The following is a 12,015-nucleotide window of genomic DNA, read 5'->3' on the forward strand; positions in this document are numbered from 1 at the left end:
ATCACTTTGTAAGTTATATAAATGTTTAATCATGGGGTTGTATGCCTGAAACTAATATAATATTCCATGTCAACTATAATTGAAAGATAAAAACATATTAAAAATAAATAAATAAAATTATTTTAATAGAAAAGAAAAAGGCCCTTGCTCCTCAGTTGCACTGGCCAAAACTCACCTTGGTTCAGTTTCATTGTTACTCGCAAAGACCAACTCCACAAGAAGAGACTCCTTCCTCATAACATGGTTGCTGAGCTCTGGGTGCTGCTGACAGTTTTAACTGATCTAACCAGATGGCAGCCGCGAATGAATGAAGAAAGGCCCCTTAGAACAGCAAGATTACACTTACAAAGAAGTCAGAGTGACAGCGAGTCAGGAGTATAAAGGATGGGTTTTAACCACAGACCCAGTCTCAGCCAGTATTGTCCTCGTGAACTTCCTTGAAGATGGCAGCATGTCTGTGACCAGAATTATGGGACATGCTGTGCAGACTGTTGAAACTGTGAATGAAGGGGACCATGGGGTGAGAGGGAAGCTCATGCATTTGTTCAGGTCAGGAGACTGCCAGGCATACAACCTTCAGGATCTGGAAAATGGAAAGAATAGCCTAAAAAAAATGGCTTGAGAAGAACCGCAATCCTGCCACTGAACAGTGAGATTTATCCAGGACTCTGTGTGGCTGGGGTCCTGACTAGAGACCCATCGTATGGCCCAGGAAACTGCAGCAGTTCTGATGAGACTATCCTGTCGCGTGTTCAGGATCTTTTATTCAAGGACATCTTGCAGCCTTCCAGTGAGAGGCCAAGGACTATGGATCACTGAAGTAAGGCTTCTCTTTTTTTTTTTTTCCTTTATAAAATGTCTTGAATGTTAAGGCCATCATATTATGGGACTTTAAAGGCACACAAATGTGTGTGTGAGTTTTAATTTGTTGTTTTGGTAAAATCAAAGATGTGGATTATGAGTGCTAATACACAAGTGAACTGTGGCAAGGATAACATCACATGCAACAAAATTAGCACAGGGACATCAGACTTGTTTAAGTCTTTTCTTTCGATGGGGCTCTATCTCCATTTTTGTTTCATTTGCAAGAAATGTATTTGGAACAAATGCAACATTACATTCAATATAAAGTGTATTAAGTCCTTTGCACTAACTATATGTGTCTGTTTAAATATTTATTTATTTATTTGTTTGTTTGTTTATTTATTTATTTATCGGTGTAATGATGAAACTGGTTGAAACTTGAAAGTTTTGACTGCTGGTAAAAATCTTCACACGTAAGCTTTATTAACTCTCAAAGCCTTTTAAGTGGGAACAGGCTGATCTCTCTGAGGAAAAAGGTAAATGTAACAGGTATCCTGCAGCTGAATTCAACTCAGTTCCGTTGCCTGGTCCCCATTTCTCAGGTGAGGCTTCACTGAGGGGAGAGTGCAGGAAGCGTGCCTCGCTACACCTGACCCATGGAAGCCAGTCAGGGCTGGGCCTCCATATGGAGGCTTCTGGCCTAGAAAGGCATCTCAGATAACTAGTTTGGGGATTTTTTTCATGGGCATGTCTAGAATGAACCCAAGGTCATATTAGATTAGAACTCCGAGGTCCTGACTCCCTAGGACAGGAATCAACAAAATTTGGGCCCTTGGGAGAAATCCAGCCTGTTGCGTCCGTTTGTTAAAGTTTTATTGGAACACACTTGCTAGTTTATGTTTTATGTGCACCTGCTGCTTAGACATAATGGCAGAGTTGAGCATTGTGACAGAACCCGTATGGATTGTATTTAAGAAAAATATGGCCCTTTACAGAAAGTCCTTCCCTCACAACTTTAAAGTTCCACGATCCTATAAGTGAAATTTAGTGCACAGCCTTTCTCCTTGTGACCCCAGAATGTCTTTGCAAAGCAAATAGGGGAAGGGAAATAAAATTAAATTTAGCATGGAAAAGATTGACAAAATGCTGAGGCCTTGGGAGTAAACCATGTAGGAAATTGTTCACAGCATTATTTGGGCTTGGTCCTTGGTGCAAGGACAGGTGCATTGGTGTTGGTAGATTTTCTGTCCAACTAATGAGCTGCAGATAGAGATTCTTTCTTGGCAGTTACGTCTTCTGGTTGTTTTAAAGTTTGCCTGAGTGCTGAAGAGGTTAATGATCTGGCTCTGCCACGGAAACCTGCCTGCTTGGGAAGTTGGCCCAGGCAGTTCCTCAGCTAAGATTCTCTCCCAGGAGTTTAACTCAACTGTTTCAGATCCCTCTGCTGGTTCCAGAGGCCCAGAAGGAGATTCCCCCCAAGTTAGCTGCACTCCCTTGCCAGCTGGAGGCAGTAGCCAGGGTAGTCTTTGAACACATGGGGTATCGAGAATGCTGTTCAAAACAAAGGTTGTTATGATTTTCACTGAGTATTTTTTGGTCCCCTTGGAACAAAGTTTCCAATCTTTGCACTGATTTCTTGCTTTCCCACTGTTCATCTGATTTCCTAATCTCTCCACCTTTTCCTAGAGAAGTTGTTGCTGAAATAGGTTTTTCCATGAATTAAGTTTTTTAAAAATCAATGGAAAATTTAAAACATCCATAGTCATGTTACTTGATGATAACTGCTGGAAATGTCATGATGCCTTGAAGCAGGTTTTAGAATGCTGGAGTCAGGTAAGGATTATTAAAACCCATGCTTACATTTTGGGAGAAATCAGAACAGTAAAGGACTATAATTGCATATACTTAATTGCTTCTACTGCCAAATATAATTGCATTAATATACAATGATTAACATAAAAAGCTGCACAAGTTTATACAACTTGATAGGTTGAAGTTACATCTGTGAAACTATCACCAGAGTGTGTGCTATAAGCATATCTATCACCTCCATAAGTTTTCTCCTGCCTTCTTTATTATTATACAATTGGACTTTATTGTTCAAACAAATTAAAAGATTTTTATTTTATTAAAAAATTATTCTAGTACCCATACATGCTTTATACTTTTGTATATTACTTTCTAATCCTTTAAGAGTTTTTACATAATTGTAATCAGTGTGTATAGTTTTTAAATTTTTCTGTTTCTGTTTTCATAATTTTAATATTAAAGACTATTCTATTATGTTGATAAACCACACTTATCAAAAGACCAACTCCAGCCCTGGCTGGGTGGCTCAGCTGGTTGGGGCATCGTCCTGTACACCAAAAGGTTGTGGGAGCTGGTTGGGGCACATACTCAGGTTGCGGGTTCAATCCTCAGCCTTGATACAAACCTACCGCATGCAGAGCGTCCACCTGGGCTTCTCTGCATCATCCAACAGGACTCAGAGGCAAGGGAACCAAGGCAGATATGAAGCTCTTGCTACCTGCTGGGCCCTGAGTAACAAAGCTCTTAGATCAAGCATCTTAGTGTTAAGTAAAGGTAGGTTTTGGCTCCTCAAACTGTCATAGGAACACAGAGCTTCTTTTAGGGACCCGTTACTCAGAGAACAGAAGCAGCAGCAGCACCTGGTGCTGTGGACTGAACATGCCCCTTCCCCCCAAAAAATTCATATGTTGAAACCCTAACTCTCAATGTAATGGTTTTGGAATTGGGCCTTTGGGAGGTAATTAGGTTTAAATGAGGTCATGAGGGTAGAAACCTCTTATAAAAAGAGAGAGACCAGAGCTCTTTCTCCCTCTGCTACGTGATGATACCGTAAGAGGGCTATCAATCTACAAGCCAGGAAGAGGGTTCTCACCAGGCTGACCTCAGACTTTCAGACTGAAGAACTGTGAGAAAATAAATTTCTGTAATTTAAGCCACCCAGTCTGTGGTATTTTTTTATGACAACCTGAGCTAAAACACCTGGGAGCTTGTTAGAAATGTTGAATCTCAGACCCTACCCCCGACCTGTTGAATCAGAATCTGCATTTTTATAAGATCTTCAAGTGATTTGCATACTTGCTATATGGCACAAAGTTTGGGAAGCTCTATTTTGGGGACTTACTTCAAAATAAAAACCATCTGGACATTCAATGCCAAGACATAGGTTGCCTGGTGTCAAATTCCTCAGTACACTGCAAACACTGCATTGCTGACCAGTCCTTAAAAACGAAACCTTCAGGCTCAGCTTTCTCTGCTTCTTCATGACCTCGACTTCATCTTTGAGGTCAGTGGCACCATGTTAAGGTAGAAGTAAACAGGCAGAAGCCAAGCTGTCCTTTGGCAACAGGTGACAGTTGTGTGTGTTTTTTTCAGCTTTACTGAGGACAAACAAAATGTTATATATTTAAAGTATACGACATAAAGACTTGCATACTTTGTGACATGATTACCACAGTCAGGTTAACAGATCCATCACCTCACATAACTTTTTGTGTGCATGTGGTGAGAACGCTTGAGGTCTACTCTCTTAGCAAATTCCTAGTAGACAACAGTATTATTAACCAGTCACCACGCTGTGCATGAGACCCCCAGGGGCTTATTCATCTCCTAACGGAAAGCTTACACCTACTTCGACAACAGTTCTTTATTGCTGTAAAAACTATGCCTGTCAACCTGACCCTAAAATCGCACATCCATATATTGGAAAGAACAAACTTTAACAGGGACTTGAAAGGAGTGACAATCACGACTAAGTTAAACCGTATCTTTTGACACAGTGAAGGCCACGCATGCAAATTTTCAGCTGCCAGTGTTGCTGGACCACCAGACCCTCCTCTCCCCCTTCGGTTGGCTTCATCAGATTTCCAAGCTCCCCAGGGGACACTGAAGAGATCCAGGAAAAATAGGACACACTTCCACTTTTTTTTTCTTTTTTCTGAATCACACGTGCCTATGCTATTACTTTTATTACTAGACCTGTGTCTAGAGCTAAGTAAGTTATGCTTGGTTTTACTTTATTTTTTAAATTTATCTTTATTTTTGAAAGTATTACAGATGCCTCCCTTTTTCCCCCATTGACCCCTTCTACCCCACCCCCACCCCCACGCCCACCCCCGGCCTTCCCCACACTATTGTCTGTGTCCGTGGGTTATGCATATATGCATATAAGTTCTTGGTTATCTACAGCAAGTAGTTACTGTAATGGACAAAAAAAACAGACAATATATCTGGACCTAAACCTAAATGTGAAAATGGATCCACAGGCACACTCTTAACCATTTGCCAAAGTAATATGTTTCAGCGGCTTTCCCATGCAGAGCTGTGGCTTCCAGAAGGGGCTGCAGATCAGTCTCTACTCACGAGCTAGATGCCGCTGGAGTAGCTGGGTCAGGGGACGCTGCGGGAGCTGCAGCCTTCCACGGCGCAGGAACTTTCCCCGCGGGAAGGCGGCCCGTCTTCTCCGCACAGCTCCTCCGCGCCCTAGCCCCCGACCGGCACGGCCCCCCGCCGCCCGCGCTCCCGCATCCCGGCAGGGCAGCGTCGCGCACGGGGACGCGCGCGTTCTTTGCGGCGGTTGGCTGCGTTTCGGGCGGGGACCCAGAAAGAAAGCCCCGGCGGCCGGCGCGCTCGTCTGCGAGAAGCCGGCCCGGGCGGCGGCCGAGCTCGGGACTGGGGGCCGCAGCCCCCGCTGCGCGCGCTCGGGCGGCTCCGGGGCAGCTGCGCGGCCGGCGCTCGGGCGGCGCCCCGGGTCTCAGCCTCGCCCCCGGGTCTCAGCCTCGCCCCTTCCTCCGTCCCCCGCCCTCCGCGGCCCCCGCGGCCCGGCCGTCCCCTCGGGCTGGGCTCCGCTCCGGGCCACCTGCGCGCCCCGCCCCGCGGCCCCGCGCCGCCCAGGACGACCCCCACCCGGGGCCTCCCCACCCCTGCGCCCCGCAGAAGGTCGCCCCGGCCGGAGGACCGCAGGGCCCCTCGCTGGTAAGGTCCAAGCTGGTCTGCAGCCCCCAAGGCGCCGCCCCCCGCCCCAGGGCCCCCGCGAGCCGTCCCTGCAGCGGTGCCGCCGCCACCGACCCCACACCAAGACTCACGCTTGGTCTTAGTTTAGTTTTGCTTTAGTTGACTTCTTTCTCTCCGTTTTATTGAGATACAATTGACATACAGCAGTGTGTAACTTTACGTGTACAGCATTAATGATTTGATCTGCATGTATTGTGAAATGTTGCCGCAGTAAGTTAAGAGGAACCATCTCACATAGATGCAAGAAAAAAGTGTTTTTTCCTGTGATAAGAATTTTTGGGGTCTACTCTCTTACTTTTTTTTTAAGTCTATTGATTTCAGACAGCCGGAGGGAGAGCCAGAAACATCAATGATGAGAAAGCCATCGTTGGACGCCGCCAGCTGGGGATCGAGCCCGCAACCCGGGCCTGTGCCCTGACCGGAATCCAACTGCATCTCCTGGATCCTGGATCCTAGGTCGGTGCTCAACCGCTGAGCCACGCCCGCCGGGCTTAGTAGCTTTCAAATATCCCATACAGCAGCGTTAACTGTGGGCATCGGGTTGTACATTGCCTTGCATCCCCAGCACTTATCTAACTGAAAGTTTGTACCTTTTGAACAGACTTTATTTTTAAGAGCAGTTGTAGGTTCACAGCAAGACTGAGCAGAAGGTAGAGTTTCAGATGCATGCTGCTCCCCTCACACAGGCACCGCCTCCTATTATCAGCACCCCCCACCAGAGTGGGACTTTTCTAGCAACTGATGAACCTACATTGACATGTCATTATCACCAAAAGTCCATACTTTACATTAGGTTTTACATTAGGTACATTCTGTGGGTCTGGACAAATTAATAATAACAGGTATGCACAATTATAGTATCCTAGAGAGTAGTTTCCCTATCCTAAAAATCCTAAAACTTCATGCTTTCACTTTTACCCATCTGTTTACCCTGGGTAAAGTAGCAACATGGGCCAACTGTGCCCGAAAGCAAACAGAAGGGACAGGACACAAAATGAGGATCTCACACTCCTAATTTTTTTCAACCAAAGTGGTCCAGACCCCTTACATGATATCAGAGAATATAGATGACTTCTTTTTTTAAAGCCGCAGATCTTTTTTTTAAATATGTTTTTATTGATTTTTAGAGGAAGAGAGAGAGAGACATCAAGCCCAAAACCTCGGCATGTGCCCTGACCTGGACTTGAACTGGCAACCTTTCGGTACATGGGACAACGTTCGACCAACTGAGCTACACTGGCCAGAGCCAGATGGCTCTTTTTGAGTGGTGACATCAAATAGTTTACCTATCAAGCTCAATGCAGTTGCCAAGTGTTGGCTTCAGCCTGTCTTTTGCCAATGGCATTTACCGCCTCTAGAAAATAGTTTACTTACTTTGGTTGCTTACAACAGGTAACAATAAAATATCCCAGTTTTACTAGTCAAAATCCCACGAAGTCCTAGAAGATGGGGACAATGTTTTATGTAGCTTTGTATCCAACTACATAACACACAACGTCCTCCAAAGTTTGCTAGATTAAATGAGAGAAGCCAATGCCTTGTCCAAGTTTCACAACACTAAACCAGTACCTTGTCCCACTTTTTCGCATACTCACGTTTAGCCTTTGTGAGCTGCTAGGCAATGTCTGCCCTGCCCTTTCTAACAAGGAAAATGGGCCCTGTTCTCAGCTGACAGAGAAGCCAGAGAGCTGGACAGGGATGGTGTCTCCACAAGATCTTTCCACTCTGTGGCTAGTCTTCTAGCATCTTCCATGACCATCTGTGCACTAATGCTGTGATGGTTTCCAAAGGCTGACTTCCTCCCACCCCAGCCTTTCAGCAATTAGGAAAGTATTTTCACCACTTGCTTAAACTAACAAAAAGCCAGGGGCTATTTTAAGCACCTGGTTTTCAGTTCTGCAGAAGCCATTAAAACTGACAAATGACAACAACAAAATTAATAAGGATTCACAAAGAACTGGGTCTAAAGATTCGATGTCTTCTCACCCAGAGCCTCAGGCCCGGGTTCCTCCTTGGCACTATTTCAAAGGCAAAGGCTGAAAAATCACAGCAGGGCAGCAATGCCAGTAAGTCCCAGGCAGCCCCCCAAGCTGAGCACCCAGCTTCAATGCCATGTGTAGTATTTCCATGGAAAACACGTCATTCAGCTAAAAGTTACAAACACCTTTGTTACATGGCAAATGGCTGGGATTATCACTTTTGCTTTCAGCAAACTGAGAGAAAATATGATCCCATAAATCAAGTATTGAGCTCTGTCCTTAAATTTGTTAATTCTGGGCCCCTTATGGGAGGAGGAGGCCTGTGAGGTTAAAAACAGACCCTTCAAGGGTCCACAAAGGTTGACTCAGTGAGGGCAAGAACATAGGCCAACCAAGGCTTTTCTATTGGAATTGCTTTCCAAGGGTCTGACAAAACCTTTTGCTGAATAGATGAGAGCCTGAACCTGTTCTGCTCCAAAGATAAGGGGTGGCTTCCCTCTCCCTACTAGGCCTCTTAAAGGATCAGGGCTCTTGGGAACATAAAAGACAAGGTAACAGGTCACTAGCCTGACTACCAGAGTTGAAGACGAGTTTTTTGTTCAAGGTGACAAAGGTACTGGGCACCCCTTATACGGACAGACCCAATAGAGGGAGCCCCAATAAGGCTGTCTAAGGCTGGAGGTCATCAAAAGAGGGACGCCTCGCTTCAATGGGCCATATTTGTTGGGGCACCAGGTGCCTGCAGGATGGCCCAAAACAGCCCAGACTAGCAGGGACACCTCTCACTCTTGCTGGGTGTTTATCTGTCTCTCCATAGATGGGCTGCCTCAACACACCCCTTTTGGATGCATACTTGTCAACTGGGAGAAATTTGACCCTGAGTCCCTCAAGCTTCTTTTGCAACATAGCCTGGCCTCCTTATAAAATGGGCAATGGAGAGGTTTGGCCACTTAATGGCACCACTAAGTTTAATACTATCCTGCAACTGGACCTGTTTTGCTGTTCCAAAGGGAAGTGGATGGAAGATGAGGCTCCTTAGATCAATGTCTTTTCCATACAGCCAAGTCTTTATGGCTCTCAGAAATGACCCTCAGTATGTACTACCAGTAAATTAGATCCCTCTGTAATTGCTACAGAGCCTGAAAGAAAATATGCACAGATGGGGGGGGGGGGGAATTCCAAAAATGGGTGAATAAATTAGTCAGTTCTTTGCCAATATTTGGATGGCAACCCAGTTCCTGAGATATTAAAAACAACTGTCCTTGTTTTACAAATAAAGTCTTTACAGGGCCAGAGGTGTAGCTCCAGAAGCAATTCAAAGTCCACCAAATCTTATCTGAGCCATCTTTTAAAATGGAAGTTTCTGGGAGGTAATCCTCACTAAAAGGAATAAAACCTTAGCCATCTAAGGAGATTTAATTAACTTATTTCAGCTGTTAAACAATGATTGCTAGACAAGTCTTAAGTTCACCTACTTTTGGGTTTTTACAGAAAACCTAGAAAATACAATTGAAGCTGTTAGTGAATGTCTTATACTTTATTAGAAGTCTCTTAGAAGTGTGAATGTTGGCCAGTGGAAGAGCCTATTTTTAGAAGTTATGAAATGTACTTGCCAATTTAAAGGATGCTAATTACTTACTTTTTAGTTGTCACTAAAAAGTCAAGATTTCTAAGAGCTAAGAATTCTAATTAATTGGAAAGAAACTATGGTTTTGGTGATTAAAAGTATAAGGTATGGAGATATTTTTTGAAGACAGGAAGAAAGTTCTAAAGCTGATTATCTGTGAATGGGTAAGAAGGTTTGTGAAGGTTGTAGAAAGTTTTGTGAAAGTTATAGGTTTGTGAAGAGAAATCTTGAAAGGAAATTATAGGTTAGCTGAATAATGAATTTAATTAAATAAACTTAAAGATCAAAAGTAAGCTAATGCAAAGTTGGAGTTTGGTTTTTTCCACTTTGTTAAAAAGACAAAGCCTTTCCTCTTGCTTTACAGATTTAAGGAAACATTTTTTAAAGCAATTTGGTAAATTATATCATTTTCTCCCTACCTGATCCCTCCAGAATTTGGCAATTTCTTAATGAGTGAGTCATGGCAAAATATTTTTTTGCATGAATTCAATAAGACCAGTTTCCAATTATGGTTTTATTAACCAAGACTTGGACTGGAATGTCATGTCTGAGAGAGACATGCCTGGCTCTGGATGTCACCAAAAAGCCTTAAGAAATAAAGACTGACTTTGAAGCCAATAAGAGCCCCTTGGATAAATGGTCTGATACCTTGTTTATTCATACGGTTCATATCAGTCTTTCCAGGTAAGGAACAAAGGTTGCTTTCCTGAGAGATGGCAAGGAAGGAACCTCAAGATATTTTGGAAACTTCAAGAATTTGAGGAATTCACCCAAGCCTAAAGGTATTACAGGCAAATCAGATGGCAAACAGGTGGCTGGCTTCTTTGCCCTGAGGGGCTAATTAAAGCTGAGATTCCAACAAAGCAGATTTAAAAGAGCCCATATTAATCAATTGCTATTCTTGTGTTTATACAAATAATCAGGCCAATTTGAAACTGGACTTAATACAGTAAATAAGTTGGTCTTAATTTGGCTCTTTAATAAAAATGAGGGTGCCTGGCCAAGCGTAGCTCAACGGCTGAGCATCGAACTAGGATCCAGAAGATCTCGGTTCAATTCCCAGTCAGGGCACATGCCCAGGTTGCGGGCTCGATCCCCAGTCGGGGGCGTGCAGGAGGCAGCCGGTCAATGACTCTCTCATCATTGGTGTTTCTATCTCTTTCTCTCTCTGAAATCAATCAATATATATATATTTTTTAATTAGGGTAATTTTAGGGGGAAAATTGTTTCAGTAGACTCTGTAATACACAGTTACAAATATTAAACTCTAGTTCAATTAAAAACTTTATTTTTTACCTATAAACAAAACTGAATCCTGAATTTTTCTAATTTTCTTAAGTATTTGACTACAACACTCCAACCTGTTTCATTTTTCTCCCATTCTTTGACTAGAAATTAACTTTTTTCCTTTTATCAGATCATTTGTCATAATTCTGGTCATTCTAGCTTTTTCCCCAATAATACGGAAATTTGTAACACAGTTTGTCTCAAACAGGTTATAAGCCCTACTCAGGAAATACTGCAGCTAAGATCAAGAAGGAAATCAAAAACTTCCTGGAAACAAAAGAAAATAAACACACAACAACCCAAAATCTATGGGACACAGAGAAAGCAATCCTAAGAGGGAAGTTCATAGCACTGCAGGCCTCCCTCAAAAAGCAAGAAAAATTTTAGTAAACTATCTAACCCTACAACTTAAAGAATTAGCTCTCCTGTGAGGCCATCTGGACCAGGGCTTTTGTTTCCTGGGAGGCTTTTTTTATTTCTGCTTTGATTTCATCAGTTGTTACTGGCCTATTCAGGTTTTCTGATTCTTCCTGATTCACTTTCATGATCTCACTCATATGTGGAATCTAATAAACAAAATAAACTGAGGAACAAAATAGATCCAGAGACATAAAAGCATGGAACAGACTGACAAATCTCGAAAGGAAGATGGGGGTGGGGGAGTAGGTGGGGAGAGATTAACCGAAGAATTTATATGCATATATGCATAACCCATGGACACAGACAATAGTGGGGTGAAAGCCTGGCAGGGGGGTGCAGATGCAGGGTGGAGGAGGTCAATGGGGGAAAAAGGGGGAGATATCTGTAATACTTTCAACAATAAAGATAAATTTAAAAAAAAAAAAAAAAAAAGCAAATACTGCCCCTACACAATATCACAATGTCCTTCTGTGCCCAGGCCTTACCATCCCTCTGACAGAGAGCAAGGATCTCTTGGCTCCGAAAGAACGCTTTGTCCCTCTTCAGCAGGAAGTGGCTATAGAAGAGACCTTGTACCCCTTTATCTAAAAGGATTCAGAGCCAAGATTCTTGAGGGGGGAATATAGTAGGCAGTTAAACAGACATGAACAGAGCAAGGACAATGGGCCAGGTATGGAAGGTCACCAGGGTGGAAAGCCCTGAGTGCCTAGCAAAGGACAATTATAAGGTAGGACCTCCTCCCCTGAGTGAGCTTTCCTCCCCTAGCATATTGCTGGTCATGCCGTATGGACTCCCTGACCTTTTCCTCTCTAGAGATAGCATCTCGGCCTCAGCTGTATTTCAGCTCCAGGCCCAGAT

The 12,015-nt window shown here is 43.6% G+C and overlaps 1 pseudogene across 1 annotated transcript; it reads left to right on the plus strand.

The window, feature by feature from the left end:
* Window positions 1-287: 287 nt before the first annotated feature.
* LOC308548904 (gem-associated protein 6 pseudogene) lies at window positions 288-794 on the plus strand (annotated as a pseudogene). Its single transcript has one exon. The product of its transcript is annotated as a gem-associated protein 6 pseudogene (transcript).
* Window positions 795-12,015: the final 11,221 nt, after the last annotated feature.

The sequence above is a fragment of the Miniopterus schreibersii genome (assembly GCF_964146895.1).
Source record: "Miniopterus schreibersii genome assembly, chromosome: 19".
Lineage (NCBI taxonomy): Eukaryota > Metazoa > Chordata > Mammalia > Chiroptera > Miniopteridae > Miniopterus > Miniopterus schreibersii.